The sequence below is a fragment of the Sminthopsis crassicaudata genome, chromosome 6 (assembly GCF_048593235.1).
Source record: "Sminthopsis crassicaudata isolate SCR6 chromosome 6, ASM4859323v1, whole genome shotgun sequence".
In the NCBI taxonomy this organism is placed as follows: domain Eukaryota; kingdom Metazoa; phylum Chordata; class Mammalia; order Dasyuromorphia; family Dasyuridae; genus Sminthopsis; species Sminthopsis crassicaudata.
The window spans coordinates 8,109,637-8,123,411 of NC_133622.1; the positions used below are offsets into that span (position 1 = coordinate 8,109,637).

Sequence of the window (13,775 nt, forward strand, 5' to 3'; positions counted from 1 at the left end):
CCATCTACAATTTCCCCAGAATATGCCATCCAATTTAGCCAATCACTCAGAAGAGCAGCCTTTGAATCAAATGATGAATGAAATGCTAGATATGACTTACTAAGCCTTTAGTCATTCTTTAAATGTCTTATTAAAAAAAAAAAAAACTTTATCTCTAAATTTGTTTTTTTTTTAATCATGAGAGGAAGAAAGGTGAACTAGATTGCAGTGCAGCCCTGCATTCAGATCCTGTCTCTGACATTTTTTGGCCGAATAACCATGGGGCAAATCATTTAATCTCTCAGGGTCTGTTGGCTCTCAAGTTATAGAATTTCCCACCTTTATCTGTTAAGGAAGTTTCAGAACAATGAAGTCACAGTCTGGGCCAAAAATAAAAGCTTGTATTATTTGCATAAAACACAAGACATAATTTGTGAAATGATTCTTGTGAATGTTTAAAAAAAACCCATAAATTTCTTTTTCAGCTTATTAATTTTTTAAACTCTCTAAAATATAAACAATGAGAAGATTTTTTTCTTAATTTAAGCTAGGAATACATCTCTCTCTTTTGTATGAATTGTTTTTATCTTAATATAAATTTGCAACAAGCAAATATCGCGAAACATTTCCTAAACTCAGGCAGGAGCATCTTTTGGTGATTGTATCTTGCCACAAGCCAAGAGACATATTCTCAAATATAGGCAATTGAGTAGTAATGCGTGCTCAAACACAATAGACAAAGGTAGACTTTTTTTTGGGTGATTTAGAGTAATTGTTATTAAACTGTGCTTTACCAGCAGGGCTGATGGAACCACCTTAGGCTTCTGCTGCTACCCCAGACGGTTCATCTACAAACTTTCTGATGTTGGGCTCCCCCTCCTGCAATGAGCCTCCACATTTCTGCCATATTTCTAATTCTAATGCCTCACCACAGAATTGCATAAGGGAGGATATCACACCAGCTCTAGTACAAGGGGAGCTTCCTAGCAGGTACATAATTCACATGTTCTGCTTTCCTCTCCTTGACCAACTGATTAAGTGATGAAGTTTCTCAGCTACCGTCCGTCACTCTGTACCCTTCTATCTGCCAAGATGGATACCATTCCCTCCACTACCTCAGAGCTCTGGATGAGCTGACACACCTATGAAGCAGACATTTAGACTGAGGAGGTTGAATTCTCCCTATGACACTTAGTAGCTATGACATGACCCCATGGGCAAGGCACAGTCTCTCTGAGCTAAATTTTATAAATTCATGATGTACAAAATGGAGCTGATAAATATCTACAGTGCCTACCCAGCATAGCCGAGAGGAGGGAAAAGGATTAGAAAGTGTTCTGCAAATGCTAATGTCTATATGTAGTAAGTCACTATAGAAACCTATTTCTGAAAATTTTATTTTTATGAATTAGAAGGAATTGACTTTATTTCTAAAGTTTTTTTTCCCATTTTAAATCTATGAATCTATGATAGACCCATCAAAATCCATGCCAGCTACTGTGCTAAGTGCTGTGGGCACAAAAGGAGGCAAAAGACACCCTGGCCCTCACAGAGTTTATAGTCTAAAAGGAGAGACAACATGCAAATAAAACACACACACACAGCAAAAGATAAGGAAGAAATAAGAAATAATTCATTTCCATAGTTCTATTTCTATTTCTATGAGTTCCATTTCTATTCTATTTCCATAGTTCTCTTTGCAAATTTTTTCCTCAAACATTCCATTGAAAAAACATTTTCAAAATTGTTGCTTCGTCTCTTGTAGGAATTCTGGCTGAGCTCGTACCAGCTTTGACTGGACGCATTCTTGGGAGCTGGGTGGAGTCACGGAGTCTTGGGCGTCCAGGCTCCCAGGAGACAGCTCATGAAGGTGAAGTCCTTGCTTTATTTGCCCACTCTTCCATCTTGCACGCTTGATCTTAAGGTCGGCGTCTGGGTTGATCCAGTTGTTGGTTTGGAGGCATATGGAATGTTGGGTTATTCCACAATCATGGCTACAGGCAGCTCTGTGAGCTTTCAGGATGTCCTCAATACTTGGTCTGACCCAAAGCAAAGCCTGATTGCTGCGCCCCTGGACGGGTGACCTGGGTTTGGTGCTATATAAGGGCAGACGGATGCTGGTCTTAGCCTCCATCCTGCAACTGGAAAGCTCTGTGGGTTCAAAGTGGAAGAACTGAAGGCTCACCTTTGGTCTGGCTCTCCTGTTTTGAATATTCCCCTGCAGGCTGGGGTAGATGGGAAGTGAGACCCTTTGAGCTTGGCCTGTAAGCTGTACTACTGCTGCTCCCAGCTCTGGATTTCTTCCTTTCTTAGTGTATGGTCCACCTGTGTAGGACAGGTCCCCCTCTCACTCCCCCCTGGATCCATGACACAGACTGACCAAGCTGCTAGCTAGAACCTATCCCCAGACCAGCCACGTCTGGGACCTCCTTTTTTGCTGACACGCAGCCTCTACTAGTTGGATGCTCCCCAGTGACTAGAGTGTCCCCTCTCTTTCTGTCTTGCTGGGGTGACAAGGACCAGCCAAAGGACTCACTGTGTCTTTCTTTTTCTGGATTTCTCTATTGTGATTCGCTCTTGTCTGGTGAATTTTATAAAACTCTTTGGAGAAGTTGTGCATGGGAGCTCACTGCTTCTTTCCACTTTACCACCTTGGTTCTATCCCCGACTATCTTTCTTTTAGTTGCTACTTGTATTTCCAGCACTTAGCACAGTGACTGATACAAGCTAAGTATTAATAAATGTTTTCTGACCGGACAAAATGAATAAGTTTTCAAGCAAACATATACATATGTATGTGTGTGTGTGTATGTGTGCCTATAAACAATCACAAAAAGCAAGCCATCAGAACCTTGTCAACACAAGAAACTGATAGGTAGCTGGGATATCCTTTAGCCTGGAACACAACTGATAAAATTTTTAAATTAATAACCACATTGAGAAATTCAACATTTCCAAAATTTAAGTATGCAGACTTACAAACTGTATAAAACTCCAACCCAAAAAAACAAAGAACAGCTCAGAACTTCTCCATTTTTCCTACCAGCCACACTCCTTTAGATCAAACTCCATCATGGTACCTGGGAATGTCATCATTCTATAAATCTCACTTGGGTTCCTGTGGCTGCAGGGCTGAAAGAATTTCTCCCAAAGTCTCTGCAGGTCGCATCTCTTCCTTTGTCACGGGCTGCACTTGTCCGGGCCAGACTGAGCAACTGCTATTCCTTTCTTCTGCTCCCCACTGCTTCCCCTTCATGAGACTCCATTGGACTATAAGCTCTGAGAACAGACCTCATCTTCCTTTGTCGTTGAATCCCTAGCATTTAGCCAAGTGGCCTTGAAGAGAACTTCAGTGATACACACAAGCTCTGCTGTGTTCAGATTCAGGTCATTTTTGTCTCTGAAGAGCATGAACAGAAGCTCAATATATGTGGACGCAGAATGATCTCCACTGGACTCCAGATAAGGAGGTAATTTCTAGAGTAAATCCTAAAGACACAAGAAGCTGGCAGAAGTATGGAAGTCCCAACCAGACTAACTCTAAGTCCCCCTCCCATACATACTGTGACCAACACCTAAGAAGCATTTAGTAAGGCAGAAGAAAATGGCTAATAAGGAATTGAAGTTCAAAATACATATGGAGGAGAGAGACCACTTTGCTTCCTATGTGCCATATGAGTACATCCAAAGATAATCATTTGTGGATATGATGTAGAATCCCTGACACTGATCTTTGAAAAGCACTGAAGAATACACCAAGAGAATCAGTGTGGTCAGACTAGAGAAGATTTAAAAAAAAAAAAAAAAAAAAAAAAAAAAAAAGCAAGGCTGAGGAACACGAAATTTTATTTCTAAAAAAAAAAAAAAAATTAATTAATTCAAGAGTGTCATTAAAGGGAAGGGAAATCACAAAGAACCTGTGTGCTTTTGTCAACAAGAAGCCACCCCAAACTAATTTAATTTCTTTTGTAACATGGTTGAAACAGTACAAAGGACAGAGCAACAGTTCTGGAATGAAGCTCCGGGATGCCATTTCAATGATAGCATGAAGCACTGTGGAGGGGACACTGGGAAAGGGAATTAAATCCACTGAGATGCTAAAGTGAGAGTCCTGACTCGATGCCATCACTTCCAGCTCTAGATCCATGAAACCATAATCCTAGATTGTCAGACACCGGCAAGGTTATCAACATAGTTTAGCTATATTTTACCCAGGAAACTGGCATAATTTCCAATGCTTCTATTGGGGTCATTTATCGTTAGGTGGTCTCAAACCAGTTTGAATTACTAAACTGGACACAAAGAGCAGTATTTTGGGGCCTACATCAATTTGGAGGTAGGACTCCACTGACTACGCTAACAATCTGTCCTTGCAAGTCCCTCCAATTTCCAACTTTTTAAAAAAAATAATAATTTGGATGATGACAAAGATAACAATTATTAAAAGGGAAAATGCCACAATTATGAATGGGATAACTTACATAAGTGACAGATTAAAAGATACTAGCTGGTAAAAATGTTAAGTGAAAAGTAATAAGGCAAAATCAGAGAGATAAATGTAAAGTCACTATTTGAGGCAAAAAAAAAAAAAAATCAACTTTACCAGCATTAAATGGAAGCAGACAGTAACAGCTCATGTGAAAAAAGAAGAACAAACTTTCATGGACTGCAACATCAATGAATCAACAATATGACATGGAAGTCAAGGAGACTTCCAGTTCAACCAATATTATATCAGGCCAAAGCCTAACTTGCCCCAGTTTTACTCCAGAAAAGATCTAAAACCAAAACCAGATTGAATAATGACCCCCAAATCCCAAATGAAACTTTGATAAGCTAAAGCTGTAACAACAATAACAACAACAAAAAAACAAAGACAGAAACCACAGGCACTGGAAACTGAGCACCAACACTGATTGCCACAGGCAAACAAGCCAGAAACTCTTGGTAACCTCAGGAAAAAGGAAATCCTCAGCAACAGCTCCATTAGGGGAGTTCTAAAGAGCATAGGGATCCTGCAGTGCTCTAACTCTGGTTCTCAACAGAGATGTTCCCTCCCTCCCAGCCTCTGAGGAGAAGGATTTCTGCTTGAGAATCTTTTGTGTTTCCAGGACAGCTGTGCAGGGAGAGGGGGAAAAAGGAAGGCTGTCTATCTGCTGTCTACCTTGTACAATGTCTGACTATTCTAGAAGAGACTCTGTTCCTTGACATGAGTCGTTATGAAGCTCTATTGTAGAGTTTCCATGTAACTCTGGGGTGAAGATAGAACAAAGCAAATATGTTAAGAAAAACTTGACTCCCCTAGTTGGGCTCAGGCAGGATAAATGCAGGCTTTGCCTAAGTATAGAGAAAGAACTTGTGGCAAGGTAGATGGGAAGGGAGGGGTTATCTCCTGGGTCACAGGTAACACCTGAATGGAAATGGTACAAAAATGCATCATCAAGGGCACACATGACTAGCAGATGAAGCAAGCCAATCATAAAATGAGAATAAGGAATAAGAGATGAATCGTCTGAGTGTTGCAATGATACCTATAAAATATCAAAAGAATTAGAAGGGGTTTGGCCAGGTGGTGCAGTGGATAATGTACTGGCCCTGGAGTCACGAGGACCTATCTAGTCTCCTTATTAACTATCCATATTATCCATATTAAATACGGATATAATTACATATGGATATAATATGGATAAGACATATCCATATTAATTGTATGAAAAACAGATATGTATATATGTATGTATATACACACATACATACATACATACATATACACATAGACATTCATTCAGATATCTGTAAGACCATATGATGTTTTATTTCCTCCTATCACCTGTTTCTCTGAAGGTAAACAGCATTTTCCTTCATAGGATCTTTGAGGTTAATTTGGGTATTTGTACTGATTCTGACTGCTTCAAGTTGTTCTTAAAGCTGCTTTTACTGTATACAGTATTCTCTTGGTTTTGCTCTGTTCAAAATGGAGCTTTCTTAAAATAAGTATTATCTGTTTAAAACCAAGCACAAGCATAATATGTAATGGGGAAAACAAGAAGCTTTCTGAAGAAAAACATGGGTGATATGTCCATTATCACACAATTATTCAATACTGTATTAGAAATATTAAGTATGGCATTAAGAAAAGAAAATGACTGACTAAAAATAAGCAATGAGGAAACAAAACTATAACTCTCTGCAGATGCAGATCAGAGAACCCTAGGGAAATCAACTAAAAACTAGTTGAAGCAATTCACAACTTTAGCAAAGTTACATGATATAAAATAAGTCCCCACAGAACATCAGTATTCTATATATTATCAACAACATCCAACAAGGAGATAGAAAGGAAAAATTCCATTAAAAATAAGAGCAAACATTATAAAATGCTTGGGAGTCTACCTGCCAAGACAAATCCAGGAACTATACGAACACAATTACAAACATATTTTTCACAAAAATAAAAAACAGATATAAACAACTGGAGAAATATTAATTGCTCATGGGTAGGCTGAGTTAATACAATAATAACAATTATACCTAAGTTAATTTACATTTTAGTACCATGCCAATCAAATTACCAAAGAACTATTTTATAGAGCTAGAAAAAAAATAATAACAAAATTCAACTGGAAGAATTAAAGGTCAAGAATATCAAGAAAATTTAAAAAAACAAACATGTGAAGGAAAGTAACCTAACAGTACCAAATTTCAAATTATATTACAAGGCACTAATCATCAAAACAATTTGGTACAGGCTAAGGAAACAGGTGGAACAGTGGAACAGAGAAGATATATAATATGCAGTAGTAAATGACCATAGAAATCTAATGTTTAAGAAACCAAAAATCCAAGTTGTGACATCCATTTGATAAAAATTTCTAGGAAAACTGGAAAGCACTATGAAAGAAACAAGAAATAGACCAAAATCTCACACTAAATAGCAAGATAACATAAAAATGGAATCAGAATTTAGATATAAAGGGTAATAACAAGCAGATTAGGGAAACCTGAAAATTTTACCTGTCAGATTTAGAATATTGGAAAAGTTTATAATCAAATGAGCTAGAGAACATCATAGGAGGTAAAATAGATAATTTTGATTACATGACATTAAAAGAATCTTGTACAAACAATATCAATGCAGTCAAAGTTAGGTGGAAAATAGTAGAAGGGGAGAAATTTTACAAAAATAAAAAAAGACTCATTTCTCCAATATAACTGAAACTGAGTCATTCCCCAAATGATAGTCAAAGGACATGAATAAGCAGTTTTTAGAAGAAGAAATGAAAACTATATATAGTCATAAGAGGGAGGGTAAGCTCTAAATCACTATTAGAGAAAAAAAAATTAAAACCACCTTCAGATTGGGCTAATTAATATGAGAGGTAAAGGAAAAAGATAACTACTGGAGGGCATGCAACAAAATAGGAACTGTTGGTAGAACTGTGAACTAGTCCAACCTTTCTGGAGAATAATTTGAAACTACATTCAAAGGGCTATAAAACTGAATATTTCTTAGACCCAGCAATAAGGCTACTAGGTCTATATCCCAAAGAGATCAAAGAAAATAGGAAAGCACCTACTTATAAAAACATATAAGTCCCTTTTTAATGGAGACAAAAAAATAGAAATTGAGGAAATGTCACCAATGGGTTGAAGAAATTGTGATGCTTATGATAGAATGGTAAATGACAAGGGGAACGATGGGAGAAAATTTGGATTTTAATTTTTTTTTAAAAATTAGTATTTCAAATAAATAAATTTTTAAAGGAATAATATTTGTAAAGGACAGATAGATTTGGACAACTCTTAATCCACTTTTAGGAATAAAGTACTTTTGGGAAATGTGATTATTTCATTGTCTCAACACAAATTTAATTTTCTATTACAAATAGAGAGCACAATAAATAAGTATTAAAATATAATAAAAATGTTATTTTTACTAGATACACTAAAATATAGAGATCTACCCTTGAATTTCTTAGGAATTTGCCCCAAAATATCAAAAAGATCAATCAATGGCACTATTAATTTTTCTTACTTTTATTTAGTATTTTCTTTCCCTGTACCAATGAAACTTGGCATTAAATTTTATTTTCCATCAAAGTTGACGAAATAGTCAGTTATGTCACCTTCTAAACCATTATTTCAAGTTCTGTCCTTATTCTCTTTATAGTCTCCTCTTCAGTGATCCCGTTTCCAAGGGTCTAATGATTATCTCAACAGAAATTATCTCAACATCTCCATTATATATCCAGCCTTAATTTCTCTCCTGAGGTAGAGTACCATGACTTACCTCCCTACCGGTTGATGTTTAAAGTCAGGAGGTCCAAAGTGGAGTTCACTGGTTTAGGGGGGCACGGAAACATTAAAGACCACAGGCACTGGAGTTGAGGTGCATGCCCTCAGCTCAGCCTATGTCATTTCACCTCCATGGGGCTAAAAATTGAGGCTGCCAACTTGGCCCCCTTCCAGCTTGAGACCTAGATTCTACTGCCCCCCAACTCACCTCTCCAGGCTTCCTTTTTCTCACAAGGTTCTACTCCAGTCCTCCCAAGTCAGCATGGCTAAGTGGCATGAATGCACCTTGCACACTCTTGTTTACACAGACAGCATACCTGTTCAGCCTCTCCCATTTGTCTTCCTGTGGCGGGTCTCGTCTCCTCTCTTTTCTCCTCCCTAATCTCTCCCTCTCTTTCCCCTTCCTCCTCCGCCACCTCCCAAACACTGCCAAGTGATGCGGCTCTACGATTTTCTGATTTAAAACCTCCAGTGACTCTCCATAACTTTGTTCTGATTTACCTTTTCAGCCTTATTAATATTACTGCTTTTTATGCACTCTGTACTGCAGCCAAACAGCACTGTTGAGCGCTGCCCACCTTGACATACGATTCCCAGCATTATTCCAGGCAGAGATGTGCCTCCCTTGTCACTTCTGCCTTTCGGAATCCTTGCCTCGCTTTAACGTTTAACCACGAGGAAGCCTTCCCTGTTCTCCTTTCCTAACGTGCTCTGCTCTCTCTCTGCACAGATTATTCTGTTACACTAAATGCTTAACAAGAGAATATGATGTTTTTGAAGGCAGGAGTCATTTAATTTTTCTCTCCCCTGTTTGGCACGTGACAGATAAGACACTTGATAAAAAACCTGTTAAGCTGAACTTGCTGAAAAGTTTCACCAGAAGTCATAGAATTGCTGGGTAGCACCAAGAACATTACACAAATATAGCTCACTTCTCCCCATGTGGTAAAATGTCACCACCAAAAGGAAAATAATTGCTTTTGTTCAATTGCATATTAGTCATGATCTGAGTGTACATCTAAACTAAAAGACTACTGAAAATAGTCCTGCAGTTTCACGTCTAAAATGGATAGCAAAAATAGAAAGTGACAATTTATTTTTGTAAGGAAGCCAGTTAAAGACTTGTTAGACCTTTTGGCCTGAAGGAAGCTCCGCCAGGGAGCGCCACAGTGCACAGAGTGCCAGGCTTGGAGCCCGGAGGCTTCGGAATTCGAGTCTGGCCCAGGGCACTTCAGAGCTGAAGATCTTGGCCAAGTCCTTCATCTGCTTGCTTCAGTTTCCTCACCTGTAGAATAAGCTAGAGAGGAAATAGCAAACCCTGTGGTACCTTTACCAAAAAAAGAGCAGTGGGAAAATGACTGAAACATGATGGAATGCCAACCCAGTACCAGAGGCCAGCGTGTCAGTCAGAGCCCCACCACTGGAGGATGGAGACTCTGTTCTGATCGGACGCTCACCAGCCATGGGATCTGGGAAGGGCCTTTCCTTCCCTGGGTCTCCATTTCATGTCTTCTAAAATAGAAATAATCATCATCATAATTAATCATCACAGGGTGGAGCAGGAAAGCCCTTGGCAGAGCTCAACATTGCATAGTAAGAGGAGCTCCTTTTTCTTTTCTACCGGCCATAAATTGCATGTCTGTAGGGAGAGACTTCTCTCCTCTACCCAGTCTTCCTTTTACACAGGAGACACTTTCAGAAAGCAGCTCCTCACCAAGTGGTAAACTGCACTTTTAAGTCACTTGTGAAATTTTAGAAAACGTTCTTGCTCCCTCATCCATCCCAGGAACTTCTTTAATATTCATGCTGCCCCGTAGCTAGCACTCACTATTCTCCTGAGATGATGGAGGGCTGTGGGGTCAGGATAAATAACACCGATCGCCACCTGCCTTTATGAAGAGCAGCGCAAGCTAATAATCTGCCTGAACCCAAGGCGCCCGGTGATCCTGCCCACTGGGCAGCCCTGCTTGCTGGGCGCTCCTGTGGACCCAAGCACAGCGGGGCCAGGCTTTGCCCTTCTGGCCCGAAACCTCTCAGCGGGCCTCAATGTCACAAAACCTGGCTGCTCTAGCACAGCTCAGGAACTGCAGGTACACCCCACAGGACGGCTAGAGTGATTCTGTTAGTGGAACTCTCTCTAATGCAGGACGCTGGAAGTACCAGCATTTTGACTCCTAAGACTGTGACTGAGACAAGGAGTGTCTAACTCAGGATCACCCAGTAATGTTAAGGACTACACACAAAGTGGAGGTGAAAGGAGGAAGCAACACAGCCAGACTTCCAGGCCAGGCCGCGTGCTCTATCTGCCATGTACGTGTAGCCTATCAGAATACAAAGAGACGCTTTAAGCTGATGCAGATACCATCCCCCCTCCCAGTGGAGCACTCAGCAAAGTCATCTGGGTGCAGATGGCATGATGGCACATAACCTTAACAGTAGAAATGCCTCCAGGCTGGGGGCAAAAGCCAAGCAGGATCTTCTCCAGCACCTTCTCCAGGCAAGGCCCTGGGGCCCAACTCAAGCCAGCCTCCTCTTCTTGCCCTAAAATAGCCTCACAAACTCACAAACTCTTTCAATCTGCTCTTTGCATCTTAAAAATCGCTTCCTGAAGACTTTTAAAACTGGGTCCATTTCAGTCACTCTACTAGATACCATCTTCTGTACCATTTCTGCTCCCTCACACAACCCAGCGGGGAATTAGGTGCTTAAGTATCTGAATGTGCTCTTTCCAAGGTATTGGATAAGAACAAAGAGTTATGGAAACATTAACAAATCCATTCTCATTTTCTGTTTACTTGTTTACGTGACAGCTCTTGGAATGATGTGGACATTTGGGTCTTACACCATACACCAAACTTTCGCTTCTATTGTTTTTCACTTTTTAAATGAAGCTCCTAATTCTTCTGCTGTCACTCTTCCACTCTTAAGATAAAACAAGCTTCATTTTATTTTTTTTAAACTGATGTTATTTGACATCCAACACTTTCAATTCTCTTTTTAAAGAAAGCATTCAAGTAGTGCAACAAAAAAGAAAAAAAAAAGGAAAAAGAGGGGAGAGAGAGAAAAGGGGAGAAAGATGGAGAGACAGAAATGGAGAGAAAGACAGAGACAGAGACAGAGAGAGAGAGAACACCAAGAAAATGAGATACATGATAACAACAATGTAAATGAATAGATTCCTAAAAGGAAGTAGAACTAGGCTGGTGAGGGTCTTGGAGACAACATAAAGGAAGATTTTCTGCTTCCTATGTGGGAAAGAGTGCAGACAAAGTATGCATACTTTGGTGGACAAAGTATGACACGCTCTCAGACATCGATCAGATCAGTTGTTTAACATTTTCTTGCCACAAGGGAGGATTCAATCTCTGGGGAAGAGAGGTTGGATAGCATGGATAGCATACAGTGATAAAAGGCATCCATTTTTTAAATAAGGAAAGCATGAAAGAAATATAGGTGTGAGGCTTCTGAATAGTTTGAAAGGTTTTGTTTCATAAACCTGACTCCTATTTGATTACCGCCTTTTTATCATCCTCTGTTCTACTTACCTTTCCATGGAAGCTTTCAAAGCGCATTTGGACTTCACACTATCTTTTATTTAAAAACATTTAATTCTTTGTGTGGAGCGCACAGAAGAAAACATAATAGAGACATGAGTTCTTTCTAACACAAAGAACAAGGCTTTTCTCAGCCAGAAGAGAAGCGCCAAAAGAAATGATTCCAACAACAAATGAAACAAACCTGAGAAAAACTCAGCCCTCAAGCTTGACCTCTTCCTCCCAAACAAGAGAAAGCACACTCTGCCCTCAAGAGGCAAGAGAGCAGAAATATCATACCAAATATGAGAAAAATCAAGAGGGAGAGGATATGAAGAAAAAGAGCAGAAGCAGAGAACGAGCTTTTGCTAAGGATGGAACAACAATCCTAGAGATTATCCTACATTGTTTCCCCCCAAATGTCCATCCACAGGGCAGACACAGGGCCTGAGTCTGGGAAGGGAGGCTACTGTCAGGGTAAGAGGGGCCACTCGGTCCTCAGGAGCCAGAGAAGCTATTCCTTATATTATGAGCAGAGGAACAACCAGAAGTGCACTTCAGGAGGATGGCGGGGCAGCTTTGGGGACTTAGAGGAGACTCCAATCTCTGGGAGTTGGGCTCCAAGGGAAGCCCTGTCTGAATAAGGAACATCAAGCCTTCAGCCTGAGGGTAACAGGAAAGGAATATCAGAGAACTTCTATTACAGAAGAAGAATATTCTTATTAGAGAAGATGCAATGAATGTAGAAAACCATTAGGGAGAGCACTAAAGAGCTGGTCTTTTTCAAAGGAAGCTAGAAGTGAACTCTCCTCATTATTGCCACCTTCTGTGTTAATTGTTCAATGGCACAGTACAACAAAAAATACTGAGTTATTGGGCCAAAAGTATTAAGATTAAACTTAAAAGGCAAGAATGTGATATTCACTCAAAATGCCCAGACGAGACAGGGACAGGATGACTGATTTTGATGGGGGCTGTTACTTGGTGGCTAAAAAATGAAGGTCCTCTTTGGCGCACTGAGGCATCGCTTCCAGGAGGGAAGTAAGTCCTGCTCCCCTCTGCAATTCTGGTGACTCCAGGCTAGGCCTAGCACACATAGGCTGAAAGCATCATGAAGGTGACCAAGGCCTCTGAGAACATGCCCGAGGACATTCTGAGGGGGAAACAAGGCATTTCTCCTCATGCATCTGAGGGATGGTCATATGGAAAATAACATTATCCTTTTAGACTTTTTCTGCCAGGCCCAGAGGGGAAAAAGTTGTAAAGAGACACATTTCAGGTTCCTATAAGAATTCCTAATATTGACAGCAAACAAAAGTGTATTGCACTGTCCCGGGACGCACTCGAGCACAGGGCAGGGGTCCCTTTGTGGGTTATTTCCCAGCTGCTCGTCCTCCTCTGAACTTCTCCACCAAGGTCTTTTTCCTTCAAGATCCCAGCATCCTTCTAACACATATCTTCTTGGGATTCCCTGTCTTCCCCACTTTGGAGGGCAAAGACCTTTCTTCCCAGAACCTCCATTTAAGAAGGGCACCCAGTCAACAGACAAGTGGGACAGTCTGACTATGAATGAGTGAATAAAAAAAAGGAGAATTTATTAAGTGCTTACCATGTGTCATGCACTGAGCTACAGAGACAGAGATAAACATCTCACAGTCTAATTTGGGGAGATGTCCCATGCAGCCGCATTCAGCTGCAGAGCAGATCGAAATGTCTAGGGGTGTCAGGCCCATATGAAATAAGACTAATTGGCACAGTGAGATATGGAGAAAACTGATGAGGTAAAATGAGAGGCAGAAAGTGATTCAAAAACTTAAATTGATTCAATGAGCACAGACTGAAGCCTGAATGGTAGGCATAAGGGACTAGGGATAGAGAAAATTGCATGGGAAGTAGAATTAGCGCCACATTAAATAAAGGACAAATGCGCCACTTGGGCAAGATACTTTTAGAAAGAGATGTCAAAGA

General features: G+C 40.2%; 1 protein-coding gene across 1 annotated transcript in view; it reads right to left on the reverse strand.

Moving 5' to 3' along the window:
- The window catches only part of TAPT1 (transmembrane anterior posterior transformation 1), a 78,470-nt gene that overhangs the window by 47,842 nt on the left and 16,853 nt on the right, over window positions 1–13,775 (reverse strand). The gene's annotated exons all lie outside the window — the stretch shown is intronic.